General features: G+C 49.1%; 1 protein-coding gene across 3 annotated transcripts in view; it reads right to left on the reverse strand.

The window, feature by feature from the left end:
* Nucleotides 1-19468, reverse strand: part of DIAPH2 (diaphanous related formin 2) — a 1301891-nt gene that overhangs the window by 231390 nt on the left and 1051033 nt on the right. The window lies entirely within an intron of this gene.

Raw genomic sequence — 19468 nt, forward strand, 5'->3', positions numbered from 1 at the left:
CTGTTTGAGGTGGTTCTCCCTGGGGTATAATGTAAGGTCACATGGCATAGGTAGGTTGCTGTATGAGGTGGTTCTCCCTGGGGTGTAATGTAAGGTCACATGGCATAGGTAGGTGGCAGTATGAAGTGGTTCTCCCTGGGGTGTAATGTAAGGTCACATGGCACAGGTAGGTTGCTGAATGAGGTGGTTCTCCCTGGAGTGTAATGTAAGGTCACATGGCATAGGTAGGTTGCTGTATGAGGTCGTTCTCCCTGGAGTGTAATGTAAAGTCCCATGGCATAGGTAGGTTGGTGTATGAGGTGGTTCTCCGTGGAGAGTAATGTAAGGTCACAAGGCATAGGTAGGTTGCTGAATGAGGTGGTTCTCCCTGGAGTGTAATGTAAGGTCACATGGTATAGGTAGGTTGCTGTATGATGTGGTTCTCCCTGGGGTGTAATGTAAGGTCACATGGCATAGGTAGGTTGCTGAATGAGGTGGTTCTCCCTGGAGTGTAATGTAAGGTCACATGGCATAGGTAGGTTGCTGTATGAGGTGGTTCTCCCTGGAGTGTAATGTAAGGTCACATGGCACAGGTAGGTTGCTGTATGAGGTGGTTCTCCCTGGAGTGTAATGTAAGGTCACATGGCACAGGTAGGTTGCTGTATGAGGTGGTTCTCCCTGGAGTGTAATGTAAGATCACATGGCACAGGTAGGTTGCTGTATGAGGTGGTTCTCCCTGGGGTGTAATGTAAGGTTACATGGCATAGGTAGGTGGCTGTATGAAGTGGTTCTCCCTGGGGTGTAATGTAAGGTAACATGGCATAGGTAGGTGGCTGTATGAGGTGGTTCTCCCTGGAGTGTAATGTAAGATCACATGGCCCAGGTAGGTTTCTGAATGAGGTGGTTATCCCTGGAGTGTAATGTAAGGTCACATGGCATAGGTAGGTTGCTGTATGAGGTGGTTCTCCCTGGAGTGTAATGTAAGGTCCCATGGCATAGGTAGGTTGCTGTATGAGGTGGTTCTCCCTGGAGTGTAATGTAAGGTCACATTGCATAGGAAGGTTGCTGAATGAGGTGGTTCTCCCTGGAGTGTAATGTAAGGTCACATGGCATAGGTAGGTTGCTGTATGATGTGGTTCTCCCTGGGGTGTAATGTAAGGTCACATGCCATAGGTAGGTTGCTGAATGAGGTGGTTCTCCCTGGAGTGCAATGTAAGGTCACATGGCATAGGTAGGTTGCTGTATGAGGTGGTTCTCCCTGGAGTGTAATGTAAGGTCACATGGCACAGGTAGGTTGTTGTATGAGGTGGTTCTCCCTGGAGTGTAATGTAAGGTCCCATGGCATAGGTAGGTTGCTGTATGAGGTGGTTCTCCCTGTGGTGTAATGTAAGGTCACATGGCACAGGTAGTTTGCTGTATGAGGTGGTTCTCCCTGGAGTGTAATGTAAGGTCACATGGCACAGGTAGGTGGCTGTATGAGGTGGTTCTCCCTGCAGTGTAATGTAAGGTCACATGGCATAGGTAGGTTGCTGTATGAGGTGGTTCTCCCTGGGGTGTAATGTAAGGTCACATGGCATAGGTAGGTTGCTGGATGAGGTGGTTCTCCCTGGGTTGTAATGTAAGGTCACATGGCATAGGTAGGTGGATGTATGAGGTGGTTCTCCCTGGGGTGTAATGTAAGGTCACATGGCACAGGTAGGTGGCTGTATGAGGTGGTTCTCCCTGGAGTGTAATGTAAGGTCACATGGCATAGGTAGGTTGCTGTTTGAGGTGGTTCTCCCTGGGGTGTAATGTAAGGTCACATGGCATAGGTAGGTTGATGTATTAGGTGCTTCTCCCTGGGGTGTAATGTAAGGTCACATGGCATAGGTAGGTTGCTGTATGAGGTGGTTCTCCCTGGAGTCACATGGTATAGTTAGGTTGCTGTATGAGGTGGTTCTCCCTGGAGTGTAATGTAAGGTCCCATGGCATAGGTAGGTTGCTGTATGAGGTGGTTCTCCCTGTGGTGTAATGTAAGGTCACATGGCACAGGTAGTTTGCTGTATGAGGTGGTTCTCCCTGGAGTGTAATGTAAGGTCACATGGCATAGGTAGGTTGCTGGATGAGGTGGTTCTCCCTGGGTTGTAATGTAAGGTCACATGGCATAGGTAGGTGGATGTATGAGGTGGTTCTCCCTGGGGTGTAATGTAAGGTCACATGGCACAGGTAGGTGGCTGTATGAGGTGGTTCTCCCTGGAGTGTAATGTAAGGTCACATGGCACAGGTAGGTTGCTGTATGAGGTGGTTCTCCCTGGAGTGTAATGTAAGGTCACATGGCACAGGTAGGTTGCTGTATAAGGTGGTTCTCCCTGGAGTGTAATGTAAGGTCCCATGGCATAGGTAGGTTGCTGTATGAGGTGGTTCTCCCTGTGGTGTAATGTAAGGTCACATGGCACTGGTAGTTTGCTGTATGGGGTGGTTCTCCCTGGAGTATAATGTAAGGTAACAAGGCACAGGTAGGTGACTGTATGAGGTGGTTCTCCCTGCAGTGTAATGTAAGGTCACATGGCATAGGTAGGTTGCTGTATGAGGTGGTTCTCCCTGGGGTGTAATGTAAGGTCACATGGTATAGGTAGGTTGCTGTATGAGGTGGTTCTCCCTGGGGTGTAATGTAAGGTCACATGGCATAGGTAGGTGGCTGTATGAGGTGGTTCTCCCTGGAGTGTAATGTAAGGTCACATGGCATAGGGAGGTTGCTGTATGAAGTGGTTCTCTCTGGAGTCACATGGTATAGGTAGGTTGCTGTATGAGGTGGTTCTCCCTGGAGTGTAATGTAAGGTCACATGGCATAGGTAGGTTGCAGTATGAGGTGGTTCTCCCTGGGGTGTAATGTAAGGTCACATGGCACAGGTAGGTGGCTGTATGAGGTGGTTCTCCCTGGAGTGTCATGTAAGGTCACATGGCATAGGTAGGTTGCTGTTTGAGGTGGTTCTCCCTGGGGTATAATGTAAGGTCACATGGCATAGGTAGGTGGCTGTATGAGGTGGTTCTCCCTGGAGTGTAATGTAAGGTCACATGGCATAGGTAGGTTGCTGTATGAGGTGGTTCTCCCTGGAGTCACATGGTATAGTTAGGTTGCTGTATGAGGTGGTTCTCCCTGTAGTGTAATGTAAGGTCACATGGCATAGGTAGGTTGCAGTATGAGGTGGTTCTCCCTGGGGTGTAATGTAAAGTCACATGGTATAGGTAGGTTGCTGTATGAGGTGGTTCTCCCTGGGGTGTAATGTAAGGTCACATGGCACATGTAGTTTGCTGTATGAGGTGGTTCTCCCTGGAGTGTAATGTAAGGTCACATGGCACAGGCAGGTGGCTGTATGAGGTGGTTCTCCCTGGAGTGTAATGTAAGGTCCCATGGCATAGGTAGGTGGCTGTATGAGGTGGTTCTCCCTGCAGTGTAATGTAAGGTCACATGGCATAGGTAGGTTGCTGTATGAGGTGGTTCTCCCTGGGGTGTAATGTAAGGTCACATGGCATAGGTAGGTGGCTGTATGAGGTGGTTCTCCCTGGAGTGTAATGTAAGGTCACATGGCATAGGTAGGTTGCTGTTTGAGGTGGTTCTCCCTGGGGTATAATGTAAGGTCACATGGCATAGGTAGGTTGCTGTATGAGGTGGTTCTCCCTGGGGTGTAATGTAAGGTCACATTGCATAGGAAGGTTGCTGAATGAGGTGGTTCTCCGTGGAGAGTAATGTAAGGTCACAAGGCATAGGTAGGTTGCTGAATGAGGTGGTTCTCCCTGGAGTGTAATGTAAGGTCACATGGTATAGGTAGGTTGCTGTATGATGTGGTTCTCCCTGGGGTGTAATGTAAGGTCACATGGCATAGGTAGGTTGCTGAATGAGGTGGTTCTCCCTGGAGTGTAATGTAAGGTCACATGGCATAGGTAGGTTGCTGTATGAGGTGGTTCTCCCTGGAGTGTAATGTAAGGTCACATGGCACAGGTAGGTTGCTGTATGAGGTGGTTCTCCCTGGAGTGTAATGTAAGGTCACATGGCACAGGTAGGTTGCTGTATGAGGTGGTTCTCCCTGGAGTGTAATGTAAGATCACATGGCACAGGTAGGTTGCTGAATGAGGTGGTTCTCCCTGGGGTGTAATGTAAGGTTACATGGCATAGGTAGGTGGCTGTATGAAGTGGTTCTCCCTGGGGTGTAATGTAAGGTAACATGGCATAGGTAGGTGGCTGTATGAGGTGGTTCTCCCTGGAGTGTAATGTAAGATCACATGGCCCAGGTAGGTTTCTGAATGAGGTGGTTATCCCTGGAGTGTAATGTAAGGTCACATGGCATAGGTAGGTTGCTGTATGAGGTGGTTCTCCCTGGAGTGTAATGTAAGGTCCCATGGCATAGGTAGGTTGCTGTATGAGGTGGTTCTCCCTGGAGTGTAATGTAAGGTCACATTGCATAGGAAGGTTGCTGAATGAGGTGGTTCTCCCTGGAGTGTAATGTAAGGTCACATGGCATAGGTAGGTTGCTGTATGATGTGGTTCTCCCTGGGGTGTAATGTAAGGTCACATGCCATAGGTAGGTTGCTGAATGAGGTGGTTCTCCCTGGAGTGCAATGTAAGGTCACATGGCATAGGTAGGTTGCTGTATGAGGTGGTTCTCCCTGGAGTGTAATGTAAGGTCACATGGCACAGGTAGGTTGTTGTATGAGGTGGTTCTCCCTGGAGTGTAATGTAAGGTCCCATGGCATAGGTAGGTTGCTGTATGAGGTGGTTCTCCCTGTGGTGTAATGTAAGGTCACATGGCACAGGTAGTTTGCTGTATGAGGTGGTTCTCCCTGGAGTGTAATGTAAGGTCACATGGCACAGGTAGGTGGCTGTATGAGGTGGTTCTCCCTGCAGTGTAATGTAAGGTCACATGGCATAGGTAGGTTGCTGTATGAGGTGGTTCTCCCTGGGGTGTAATGTAAGGTCACATGGCATAGGTAGGTTGCTGGATGAGGTGGTTCTCCCTGGGTTGTAATGTAAGGTCACATGGCATAGGTAGGTGGATGTATGAGGTGGTTCTCCCTGGGGTGTAATGTAAGGTCACATGGCACAGGTAGGTGGCTGTATGAGGTGGTTCTCCCTGGAGTGTAATGTAAGGTCACATGGCATAGGTAGGTTGCTGTTTGAGGTGGTTCTCCCTGGGGTGTAATGTAAGGTCACATGGCATAGGTAGGTTGATGTATTAGGTGGTTCTCCCTGGGGTGTAATGTAAGGTCACATGGCATAGGTAGGTTGCTGTATGAGGTGGTTCTCCCTGGAGTCACATGGTATAGTTAGGTTGCTGTATGAGGTGGTTCTCCCTGGAGTGTAATGTAAGGTCACATGGCATAGGTAGGTTGCAGTATGAGGTGGTTCTCCCTGGGGTGTAATGTAAGGTCACATGGTATAGGTAGGTTGCTGTATGAGGTGGTTCTCCCTGGGGTGTAATGTAAGGTCACATGGCACAGGTAGTTTGCTGTATGAGGTGGTTCTCCCTGGAGTGTAATGTAAGGTCACATGGCATAGGTAGGTTGCTGTATGAGGTGGTTCTGCCTGGAGTGTAATGTAAGGTCACATGGCATAGGTAGGTGGCAGTATGAAGTGGTTCTCCCTGGGGTGTAATGTAAGGTCACATGGCACAGGTAGGTTGCTGAATGAGGTGGTTCTCCCTGGAGTGTAATGTAAGGTCACATGGCATAGGTAGGTTGCTGTATGAGGTGGTTCTCCCTGGAGTGTAATGTAAAGTCCCATGGCATAGGTAGGTTGGTGTATGAGGTGGTTCTCCGTGGAGAGTAATGTAAGGTCACAAGGCATAGGTAGGTTGCTGAATGAGGTGGTTCTCCCTGGAGTGTAATGTAAGGTCACATGGTATAGGTAGGTTGCTGTATGATGTGGTTCTCCCTGGGGTGTAATGTAAGGTCACATGGCATAGGTAGGTTGCTGAATGAGGTGGTTCTCCCTGGAGTGTAATGTAAGGTCACATGGCATAGGTAGGTTGCTGTATGAGGTGGTTCTCCCTGGAGTGTAATGTAAGGTCACATGGCACAGGTAGGTTGCTGTATGAGGTGGTTCTCCCTGGAGTGTAATGTAAGGTCACATGGCACAGGTAGGTTGCTGTATGAGGTGGTTCTCCCTGGAGTGTAATGTAAGATCACATGGCACAGGTAGGTTGCTGTATGAGGTGGTTCTCCCTGGGGTGTAATGTAAGGTTACATGGCATAGGTAGGTGGCTGTATGAAGTGGTTCTCCCTGGGGTGTAATGTAAGGTAACATGGCATAGGTAGGTGGCTGTATGAGGTGGTTCTCCCTGGAGTGTAATGTAAGATCACATGGCCCAGGTAGGTTTCTGAATGAGGTGGTTATCCCTGGAGTGTAATGTAAGGTCACATGGCATAGGTAGGTTGCTGTATGAGGTGGTTCTCCCTGGAGTGTAATGTAAGGTCCCATGGCATAGGTAGGTTGCTGTATGAGGTGGTTCTCCCTGGAGTGTAATGTAAGGTCACATTGCATAGGAAGGTTGCTGAATGAGGTGGTTCTCCCTGGAGTGTAATGTAAGGTCACATGGCATAGGTAGGTTGCTGTATGATGTGGTTCTCCCTGGGGTGTAATGTAAGGTCACATGCCATAGGTAGGTTGCTGAATGAGGTGGTTCTCCCTGGAGTGCAATGTAAGGTCACATGGCATAGGTAGGTTGCTGTATGAGGTGGTTCTCCCTGGAGTGTAATGTAAGGTCACATGGCACAGGTAGGTTGTTGTATGAGGTGGTTCTCCCTGGAGTGTAATGTAAGGTCCCATGGCATAGGTAGGTTGCTGTATGAGGTGGTTCTCCCTGTGGTGTAATGTAAGGTCACATGGCACAGGTAGTTTGCTGTATGAGGTGGTTCTCCCTGGAGTGTAATGTAAGGTCACATGGCACAGGTAGGTGGCTGTATGAGGTGGTTCTCCCTGCAGTGTAATGTAAGGTCACATGGCATAGGTAGGTTGCTGTATGAGGTGGTTCTCCCTGGGGTGTAATGTAAGGTCACATGGCATAGGTAGGTTGCTGGATGAGGTGGTTCTCCCTGGGTTGTAATGTAAGGTCACATGGCATAGGTAGGTGGATGTATGAGGTGGTTCTCCCTGGGGTGTAATGTAAGGTCACATGGCACAGGTAGGTGGCTGTATGAGGTGGTTCTCCCTGGAGTGTAATGTAAGGTCACATGGCATAGGTAGGTTGCTGTTTGAGGTGGTTCTCCCTGGGGTGTAATGTAAGGTCACATGGCATAGGTAGGTTGATGTATTAGGTGGTTCTCCCTGGGGTGTAATGTAAGGTCACATGGCATAGGTAGGTTGCTGTATGAGGTGGTTCTCCCTGGAGTCACATGGTATAGTTAGGTTGCTGTATGAGGTGGTTCTCCCTGGAGTGTAATGTAAGGTCACATGGCATAGGTAGGTTGCAGTATGAGGTGGTTCTCCCTGGGGTGTAATGTAAGGTCACATGGTATAGGTAGGTTGCTGTATGAGGTGGTTCTCCCTGGGGTGTAATGTAAGGTCACATGGCACAGGTAGTTTGCTGTATGAGGTGGTTCTCCCTGGAGTGTAATGTAAGGTCACATGGCATAGGTAGGTTGCTGTATGAGGTGGTTCTGCCTGGAGTGTAATGTAAGGTCACATGGCATAGGTAGGTTGCTGTATGAGGTGGTTCTCCTTGGAGTGTAATGTAAGGTCACATGGCATAGGTAGGTTGCTGTATGAGGTGGTTCTCCCTGGAGTGTAATGTAAGGTCACATGGCATAGGTAGGTTGCTGTATGAGGTGGTTCTCCTTGGAGTGTAATGTAAGGTCACATGGCATAGGTAGGTTGCTGTATGAGGTGGTTCTCCCTGGGGTGTAATGTAAGGTCACATGGCATAGGTAGGTTGCTGTATGAGGTGGTTCTCCCTTTAGTGTAATGTAAGGTCACATGGCATAGGTAGGTTGCTGTATGAGGTGGTTCTCCCTTTAGTGTAATGTAAGGTCACATGGCATAGGTAGGTTGCTGTATGAGGTGGTTCTCCCTGGAGTGTAATATAAGGTCACATGGCATTGGTAGGTTGCTGTATGAGGTGGTTCTCCCTGGAGTGTAATGTAAGGTCACATGGCATAGGTAGGTTGCTGTTTGGGGTGGTTCTCCCTGGAGGGTAATGTAAGGTCACATGGCACAGGTAGGTTGCTGTATGAGGTGGTTCTCCCTGGAGTGTAGTGTAAGGTCACATGGCACAGGTAGGTAGGTTGCTTTTGGTTGCACCATCTTTGTTTTGATAAATACGCCTTTGGCGTGACTGGAGCAGCACGCGGTGATGTGAGGGTGACTAGTTCTGCAGCTGAGGACATTACTGCATCATCAGCGTTAGTTACATGTCAGAAACCCCCTCGCTTGCTCCAGGTGACTTTATATTTCAGACTTTTTAACTTGAGCCGATTTCCTTTCAGTGATAAAAATATGTATTTCCATTAAGATGTCATTTCTGGCAGCACATCACATGAATGTACAGTACCTGAGAGACTCTGCTCCTTGGAGGGTGACATATGTGTATTTAAGCTGAGAGTTCCTAGTTCAGGTTTCTGTCAGCTCTTATTTGCTTTGTAAGATTCAATTAACATCTGACTGCTGCACGCATCATTTATAGGATGCCAAGGATATTACAAGGTATGGAGAGACGGAGGCATAGAGGTACGGAGGCTTAGAGGCATAGATGCAATGAGGCATGGAGGTAAAGAAACATTGAGGAGTGGAGGCATATAAAGTTATGGAGGTGTGCAAGCATGCGGACATGGAGGTTTGGATACATAGAGGCATGGGGACATTGAGCTATGGAAGCAATCTGACATGGAGGCCTGGAAGCAGAGACATTCCTTACACTGTCTAACTATGTGCATCTTTCTGTGGTCTCTAGTCTGACACTGCCCCTGTCACATGCAGCCCTGTCCTCACTGATACATCACTCATCTCCTGATATACTCTGTGATGCTGGGGGACCCTGCTCCTCCCACTATATAATGCTCAGTCTGTGGCTTCCTGCTGCCTCCATTCCCCTCCTCACATCATGTCACTGCCCCAGTCACATACAGCCCTGTCCTCACTAGCACATCACTCATCTCCTGATACACTCTGTACTGCTGGGGGACCCTGCTCCTCCCACTATATAACTGTCAGTCTGTTGCTTCCTGCTGCGTCCATTCCCCTACTCACATCATGTCACTGCCCCTGTCACATGCAGCCCTGTCCTCACTAACACATCACTTATCTCCTGATATACTCTGTGCTGCTGGGGATCCTGCTCCTCCCACTATATAACTGTCAGTCTGTTGCTTCCTGCTGCCTCCATTCCCCTACTCACATCATGTCACTGCCCCTGTCACATGCAGCCCTGTCCTCACTAACACATCACTTATCTCCTGATATACTCTGTGCTGCTGGGGGACCCTGCTCCTCCCACTATATAACTCTGTCTGTGGCTTCCTGCTGCCTCCATTCCCCTCCTCACATAAGTGCAGTCCGCACTACACTACTAGGAACAAACACACAGCCGCTGGCGCCGGCGGCTGTGTGTTTGTTTTAGCAGCCAATGAGAGTCAGGCGGACTCACATTGGCTGCTGCGCCCACTGCCGGAGCCGGGCTGGAGCTCACTCATGAGCTCCATTTTCCGGCTCCTGCAGTGGGTGATGGGAGAGACGTCATAATGTCTCTCCCATCATGCAGAGCGTGCCGGCCCGGGGGACAGAGGAGCGGAGATTAAGGAAAGTGGAGGTTTTTGTTTTTTCTTTCATGTGTGTCTGTCTGGGATTACCGCTGGGGGGGGGGGGAGTGTGTGTGTGTCAGTGATGGGGGCAGTGCTGGGGGGAGGCTACTACTGGGAGGCATCATTACTACTGGGGCACTGCTGGGGGGAGGCTACTACTGGGGGCACTGCTGGGGGGAGGCTACTACTGGGGGCACGATTACTACTGGGGGCATTGCTGGGGGGAGGCTACTACTGGGGGCACAATTACTACTGGGGGCACTGCTGGGGGGAGGCTACTACTGGGGGCACGATTACTACTGGGGGTATTGCTGGGGGGAGGCTACTACTGGGGGCACAATTACTACTGGGGGCATTGCTGGGGGGGACTACTACTGGGGGGATTACTACTGGGGGCATTGCTGGGGGGAGGCTACTACTGGGGGCACAATTACTACTGGGGGCATTGCTGGGGGGGACTACTACTGGGTGGATTACTACTGGGGGCATTGCTGGGGGGGACCACTACTGGGGGCACTGCAAAGGTGGGGATTACTGCTGGGAGCACTGCATATGGGGCCACTACTGTGGGCAGTGTATAAGGGGCATTACTGGGGGCACTGTATAGAGGGGACCACTGCTGGGGGCACTGTATAAGGGGCATTAATGGGGGCACTGCATAGAGGGGACCACTGCTGGGGGCACTGTATAAGGGCTTGTGCAGCCCTGTCCTCACTCATCTGTATACCCAGCCTGTACCATACACAAAGTGCCGCTGCTGGAATTATGGGAACAATGAGAGTACTTTAGGATATAGCTGAGTGGAAATCCAAACAAACAAAGTGACAGCTGCGATCTCTCTCCCGAACAAACATCTGCATACAATAAATATGTTTCTCTGCAAAAGATTTCCGATACCAACATCAAAAGGCGAAGGAAGCAAGGCATTCTGGGTATGGGCAGTCACACGTCGTGCCGGCATCAAACTTCAGAAGCAAATTGGGAGATCTGAGCACAAAATCTGCATTGCGTAACATGAGGAGGTGTTAATGTGTGTCATTGTATGCGTCTCTCAGTAAGGATAATAATATGATTGTACTTATAGATAGGTGACGGAGGAGCATCCTCCAGAGAGGGTGGGGGGGGGGACGAGCGTCACATCTTCTCAAAGTGACTTCCAAATGGATTCTTCACTTACCCATTAATAAGTAGCTTTTGAACCAGTTGTTCTTAAGGGCTGAAACTTTTATCCCTGCATTGCTGCCTGTAAACTTAGTTTGTCTGTTTTGGAAGCAGTTATCTCTGAGAATTAAGCAGCTTCCCTTACAGAGGACGTGACTGACACCTCTGCTACTCCCTGAAGTATAATGGAGTAACAGCTGGCTCTGAATTCATCATGAAATGCCCTTTTTGTCAGCCTGCATGCATGATTGATAGTCATTGTGAATTTTACTATCATTTCTATAAAGTCACTTAAAGTTTTTATGCTATTTCATACAGTCAAATATATTTTATGCACTGTTTACCTAAACCCTCAACCCAGGGCCGGCTCCAGGGGTCAGAGTACCCTGTGCCAGCTCTCTACAGTGTGCCCCAACATCGTGCCCGGATATGGGGGCATGGTCTAATTATCATAGGTCACTACATGACGTTATTTGGAGGCTGGGGGGAGCCTCACTAGCTGGGCTTCCCCCAGCCCTCTCCAGTAACTGAATGGATGCCGCACAGCATCCATTCAGACTCTGGGGTCCGGCTCCACTGCGGCGGTGGGGGTCCCCAACCTCCCGATTTCACCACCCGTGGGCCACTTCGGCGCATGGGTGGAACAGCGGAACAGTACTGTCCTGCTGAAATCCTGCTGATGTTGGGGAGGAGTGCGCCCCCTATGGGTGGCGCCCCTGTTCGACCGCACTGGTCGAACACCCCTAGAGCCGGCCCTGCCTCAACCCGGGAAATGGAGATTACTGCTGGAAACTTACGCTAAGAAACCTCAATATCCTTCCAAGCATTTCACTAATGTCCCTTGTTTAAGCTTATTTTGTATTTTGTACTGTAAATGTAAAGCACTTTGAGTCCTTTAGGAGAAAAGCGCTATATAAATAAAATTATTATTATTATTATTATTATTATAATGTGACTGTGTTCTTACAAGGGTGACTCCTCGTCCCTTGTAGTTATGATACCAGCTGCCAGAATCCCAACAGTGGAAGCCCGATTTGGGATTAAAGATAGGAGTAGAAATACCGATGCCCATCTTTATCCCGACGCCGAGATCCCAAAAGCCAGCATCCCAAACGAAGGTTAGCTGGGACAGGTTTGCGTTAGCCGCGCAGTAGGTTTAGGGACCCCGGGATTAGGGTTAAGCACCCCCAGGAAAGGTTAGTCTAGGGGAAGGGGGGGGGGGGTTAGGCACCACCGGGAGGATGTTAGGGTTAGGCAACCCCCTGAGAGTTGGTTAGGGTTAGGGTACGGGATGGGGGAGTTAGGGTTAGGCACCACTGGGGAGAGGTTAAGGTTAGGCACCACTAAGGGAGGGTTAGGGGATAGGGTAGGGTTAGGATACTTACCAGCCCCAGTCAGTCTTCTGGCGTCAGCATTACATACCGATTCCGTTCCCAATACCTTTTCTGAGCCAGTCCTGGTTGTGAAAACACAGGGGGAAAAAATGTAGGGTTCCCCTGTATTTTCATAAACAAGCACCGGGCTCAGTGAGCCAGTCCTGGTTGTGGAAATACAGGAGACAAAATGAGTAGGGGTCCCCTGTATTTTCCACAACCAGCACCGGACTCTTTCTAGCGGGGTGTAATGCCACAGCCGAGGGATCTGCAAAAGCATTATCACCTGACCACTAGTCAGCCCAGGCCGGGGATCCCTGGGGAGGTGGGGACCCCCCCAATAAAGGAGTTCCCCCTCTTCAGGGCACCCCAGACAGAGCTATCCCCAGCACCCCCTAGATTGAATAGTATTGTCTTTTACAGTAGAACTAGAGGTCCCAGCAAAGCTCCCCGCATACTGGTACTTAGAGAACCACAAGTACCAGCATGCGAACATTAAGGGTCCGCTGTTACCTCTAGTTCACCTGTAAAAGAAATATTAAAATACACACTAGCAGGCTCGGACTGGGCTGCCGAGAATTCTGTGAAATCCCCAGTGGGCCCGGTAATTTGTAGTCATGCCTCCAATCACGAGAGGGCGTGGCCTTCGGCGCCATTCATTCCTAGCATATACAGTATATATATATATATATATATATATATATATAAAGAGTTTTATAATATTCTATTTTTAGTATATAAAAGGGTAATAAATTATACTTATACATTTCCCATTATAGTAGTCCACATCCCCTCCAGTGACTTGCCACACCCCTTTGTGGGCCTCTATTATTGCGTTCCAATGTGGGCCCTTCATGCTCCAGTCCATCACTGAACATAGGACACGGACACCGAAGGGTGTAATATTTTATTTCACATGCACTCACTGACACACTCACTCACACTCTCTCACTAACACTCACTCACTAACACAGTCTCTCACTCACACACTCACACTAACACTCTCTCACCCACACACACTCACTCATACACTCACACACTCACTCACTGTCAATAACTCATACACTCACACACCCAGGGCCGGGTCCCTGTGCCGGCCGAGTGCTCTGCGCTCCTTATCATGCGCGGCTGGAAATGGGTGTGTGGCCTAATTACCATAGGCCACGCCTCCTTACGTGACATTATCTGAGGAGCGTGCCCGCATGGCATGCCTCCAAATAAAGTCAGACTGGGGGGAGCCTCACTAGCTGGGCTTCCCCCAGCCCTCTCACGTCACTGAATGGATACCGCGCGCATGCACACAGCATCCATTCCGACTCCGGGGTCCCAGCAGTGCCGCACAGCTGTGGCGGTCCCCAACCCCCCAATTTGACCACCCGCAGGCCACTTCGACCCACGGGTGGAAAAGCGTGACAATACTGTCCCGCTGAAATCGGGATGCTGGGGAAGGGTACGCCCTCTATGGGTGGCTCCCCTGTTCGACCACTCAGGTCGAACACCCCTAGAGCCGGCCCTGCACACACTCATACACTCACAGTCACTCACTCACAGTCACTCACACTCACACATACTACCTACAAACCCTGTAGCTATTCACGTAGATTTGTTGCTGTGTATTTACCCAGCACTGACACATACAGATTAGGAACAGCTACTAAGGGGTCTCTTCACTAATATGCAGCAATAAGGTTCATTTTTTTTGTAATCACCACTTATAGCCTAAATTTATCAATAAAACATTGAGCGGTATATACAGCTTCCTCTGCAATACTGGCCCAAGGTGATAATTTACCCCTGCGCCGGGTCGGTCTGATAGAACATACACAAGTGTTTCTAGCATGTGCGAATTCTGCTAACTGCTTCATATATGTGCTGTGGAACTGGGAACCTTGACTGCGGCTTTCAGTTCTGCTTAGTTGAATAAATGAAACTTATTAAAATTAGAACAAACCCTATTAAACACTGGAAAATGCATCATGCAAAGCATCAGAGCACTCGTATATATATAATACCACTTTTACACCAACACTGACACTGCTGGTACCCTGCACTGAGGAGACTGCCAGCACCCCCGCACTGCCACCCCCTGTACTCAGGATACCGTCAGCACCCCCGCACTGCCACCCCCTGTACTCAGGATACCGTCAGCACCCCCAGACTGAGGACACCGCCAGCACCCCCACACTGAGGACACTGCTGTTACCGCCGCCTGCCGGCATCCTGCAATGAGGACACTGCCAGCACCCCCACACTGCTGACACTCCCGCATTGAGGACACCGCCGGCACCCCCGCTCTGCCAACACCACTGGCATGGACACCGCTGGAACCCCCGCACTGAGGACACTGTCACAGTAAGTGCTCTATTGGTGTATCCGACCTGCACTGTAACCTGCACTGTATCCAACCTGCACTGTATACACCACACACACTATACTGCACTATATCCAACCCACAATGTATCTCGCACTGTATCCAACCCGCACTGTATCAGACTCACATTACCCTGTACTATTATCCAACCTGCACTGTATCCAACCCTATATCCAATCCACAATGTATCCCGCACTGTATCCGAATCACACTACCCTGTACTATATCCAACCTGCACTGTATCCAACCCGCACTATAAACTGCACTGTATACGACCCGCACTGTAACTGACTCACACTATATCCGACCTGCACTATAATCTGCTCAGTATCCGACCCGCGCTGTAACCGACTCACACTGTACCCCGCACTGTATCCGACCTGCACTGTATCCAACCTGCTCTATAAACTGCACTGTATCCGACCCGCGCTGCAACTGACTCATACTGTACCCCGCACTGTTTACAACCTGCACTGTATCCCACACTCTATACCTTACTGTATCCAACCCACACTGTAACTGACTCATAGTGTACCCCGCACTGTATCCAACCTGCACTGTATCCCACACTGTAACTGACTCATAGTGTACCCCGCACTGTATTCAACCAACACTGTATCTGACCTGCATTATATCCGACCCACACTGTACCCGACCCGCGCTGTATCTGACCTGCACTGTATCCATCCTGCACTGTACCCAACCCGCGCTGTATCCAACCCGCACTGTATCCATCCTGCACTGTACCCGACCCACGCTGTATCCAACCCGCACTGTATCCATCCTGCACTGTACCCGACCCACGCTGTATCCAACCCGCACTGTATCCATCCTGCACTGTACCCGACCCGCGCTGTATCCAACCCGCACTGTATCCATCCTGCACTGTACCCGACCCGCAATGTATCCAACCCACACTGTATACATCCTGCACTGTACCCGACCCGCAATGTATCCGACCTGCACTGTACCCGACCCGCGCTGTATCCAACCCACACTGTATCCATCCTCCACTGTACCCGACCCGCGCTGTATCCAACCCACACTGCATCCATCCTGTGCTGTTTCCACCCACACTGCACCCCACACTGTATCCATCCTGCAATGTACCCGACCCACGCTGTATCCAACCCGCACTGTATCCATCCTGCAATGTACCCGACCCGCACTGTATCCAACCCACACTGTACCCCGCACTGTATCCAACCTGCACTGTATCCCACACTCTATACTGCACTGTGTCCGACCTGCACTGTATCCCACACTCTATACTGCACTGTATCCGCCCTGCACTGTATCCCACACTCTATACTGCACTGTATCCGACCTGCACTGTATCCCACACTCTATACTGCACTGTATCCGCCCTGCACTGTATCCCACACTCTATACTGCACTGTATCTGACCTGCACTGTATCCCACACTCTATACTGCAATGTACCCGACCCGCACTGTATCCAACCCACACTGTACCCCGCACTGTATCCAACCTGCACTGTATCCCACACTCTATACTGCACTGTATCCAACCTGCACTGTATCCCACACTCTATACTGTACTGTATCCGACCTGCACTGTATCCCACACTCTATACTGCACTGTATCCAACCTGCACTGTATCCCACACTCTATACTGCACTGTATCCAACCTGCACTGTATCCCACACTCTATACTGCACTGTATCCGACCTGCACTGTATCCCACACTCTATACTGCACTGTATCCAACCTGCACTGTATCCCACACTCTATACTGCACTGTGTCCGACCTGCACTGTATCCCACACTCTATACTGCACTGTATCCAACCTGCACTGTATCCCACACTCTATACTGCACTGTATCCGACCTTCACTGTATCCCACACTCTATACTGCACTGTATCCGACCTGCACTGTATCCCACACTCTATACTGCACTGTATCCAACCTGCACTGTATCCCACACTCTATACTGCACTGTACCCGACCCGCGCTGTATCCAACACGCACTGTACCCGACCCGCGCTGTATCCATCCTGCAATGTACCCGACCCACGCTGTATCCAACCCACGCTGTACCCTGCAATGTATCCGCACTGTTTCTGACCCGTATGTATGACACGCTGTTTTTATGGTTGGAGAGATTTTGGGGAACTGCTCAACAAAAAGGCTGCTTGATCGGGGCAATACACAAATAAAACATTTATAAGTGACAACATCACTTTGCTAGACTACACTGATCTATCTGATGTGTGAAATGTGTACACCTGTGTGCGAATAAGTCAATCTGTGTACAAAGGGCAGCGATGCAGCTGCGGCAGCTTTTTCTCACGCCAAGTCCCGTCGTGCTACATCTGCGACTTTTTACGTGTTTAAAATGAATTCCTGTGCGGTTACAGTCGCAGACAGGTGTCTCTAATACACTGTGAGTGGGGTTTCGCTGCTCCTGCGATGCTAATAAGATGCATCATTGAAAGAATAAAGCGTCTTGCGCCATAATGCGTATTGAGGCTAGGTGTTTGAAGGCGCATCTGTATTTATATTGGTAACATTAATAGACTGAATTTAGTTACCGTTTCATTTTTCTTTTTTGTGCACTGTTACTTCATTGACAAATACAGGGCTACAAATTATACAACGCATAACTCGCTGTTTTCACCACAAGGGTTTATAACAAAAAGAAATAATCATTTCCGTGCTCGATTACCATGATCAGATTCTGTAATAAATAACTCGCCAAAATTGCAACAAGATTAAAAAATAAAAAACTACTACAAGTGTGCTATCGTCAGCGAGAGTCACCCGAGACGGCTCGGAGGAGCAGGGAAAATGCAGTGCGCAGCTTATTTCCGGCCAAACTAAGTAAATATGACACACAGGCCAGAGGAGGAGGGCGCACATATTTTCCCAAGCTGTCATTTTGACAAAGTGACTTCTCACCAGTGGGAGATGGAAACCTAATAACATTGTTTCGTTCATTGTGTTAACCACATCCAAATAAAAAGAAATAATATAAAAAAAAAAATGCAAGTCTAATGGAGTTTGGTGTAAAGGAGCCGCGCCGGCGGGCCCGATTGTAAATATGCAGCCTAGACAGAACACGCCTGTACGATGAAACACTGTATAAACAGGGAGATCACAGGAATATCACTGGCGCTCTCTATTGTGTAATTTACTGGATCACAGGGGGAAAATGACCGTACACCTAAATTACAGCATTAGCGCATGTTTTGTGCACCTCGTCTTAACAATAATCATTGCTTTCTATATATAATTATCTATATATTTTGCTGTGCTGTACAAGCAATCTTACTTAAACTCACTTGCCCCTGTCGCGGGGGAGCTTACAATCTAATTTCCTGAGCACCAGATGTATTCTTAGATAAAAACAGGTCTTAAAATACCAATCTATTATATGTGCCCCAGGTAACTGGGGTGACTAGGGAAACCTACCCCCAAAAAGGCCCCAGACTAGTGCAGGTGGCTGCAGTGACACTACTATGGGGTCTATTTACTAAGCTGTGTTAGGAGACAGAGTGAAAAGTGATAAGGTGCCAGCCAATCAGCTCCTAACTGTCATCTCACAGGCTGTGTTTGAAAAATGACAGTTAGGAGCTGATTGGCTGGCACCTTATCACTTTTCACTCTGTTTCCTAACACAGCTTAGTAAATAGACCCCTATATCTACTAATAAACCCCTTACCCACACTTTAGGGGCATAGTATGTTGGCACTCTACCAATAAAGGTCATACAATAAACAATGGTCCCGCAGGCACCTACAGGCAGATTCTTTAATGTTTTATGTATATTTTGTTTTAAAGGGACGTATCACAGTACCAATAAAGAGCCCCCTGTTAAATATGTGTATAATTTGCCACGGGTTGCGGCAGCAAGACAATATTACCGAAGCGAATAACGATTGCTCTGGTGCAGGGATAGCTGCTCTGAAATGCGCCTCTGCGAGCCCTATGCTGCTGATTCCCCCACTACTTACTGGCAGCAGAATTTTACACTGTCGGCTTTGACCCAGCAATAATATTACGCATGCAGGAACTGAGGGCCGGATTCAGTACGGATCACAACTGCAATCGCAACTACGATTACGTACGCAGTCTCACTGCGGTCATATGCTAATCCGCTGCGACGCCATAGCATAAGGATGCCCACTTTACCGTACACACATCTATAATACCTTGCAAGACTGTGAAAACATCGGTAACATCAAGTAAAATCGGAGCCTCACGCACACTTGCACAAGCCCTGCCCTTTACGCAGAAATTGCTAACTTTCCGGTACGCAGCGAGAGCTCAAGCTGCGTATTCCATCACAGTGGATAATTTATGCACGCCCCTGCAATGCCGTTCAAACACTCTGGCATGCCTGCGTTTCGACAAACCAAGGTTACCTCACACAAACGGTGCTTTGCGCGTAATCGCAGTTGCGATCCAATCCTGAGTTTACACATGCACACAGCGGGCGCAGTGCTGGAGCGGGGCAGAGGGATAATTCTTTGCAACCCGGACCCTCTTTCCCATAGTAAGTAGCCAGGTTATAAGGGGCTAGTGGCATCTGAAAAAGACATAAGTTCCTGCAACCAAATTCCAAAAACGGCGTTTGATGAATGAGATAGTGTAGGGGGACGGCGAACCGGATTGGGGTTGCAGGGTAAACAGGAGACATCAGTGATATCTCGGGCATTACCAATGTCAGAGGTTCCCAAACGTGGCCCTCAAGGCTCCGCAAGGCTCCCCAACAGTTCAGGTTTTAGAGATATCCATGGTTAAGCACAGATGGTTAAATCAAATTGACTGAGGTACTAATTAAATCATCTG

Source organism: Taudactylus pleione, unplaced genomic scaffold (genome assembly GCF_031769625.1).
Source record: "Taudactylus pleione unplaced genomic scaffold, aTauple2 ptg000174l, whole genome shotgun sequence".
Taxonomy (NCBI): Eukaryota; Metazoa; Chordata; class Amphibia; order Anura; family Myobatrachidae; genus Taudactylus; species Taudactylus pleione.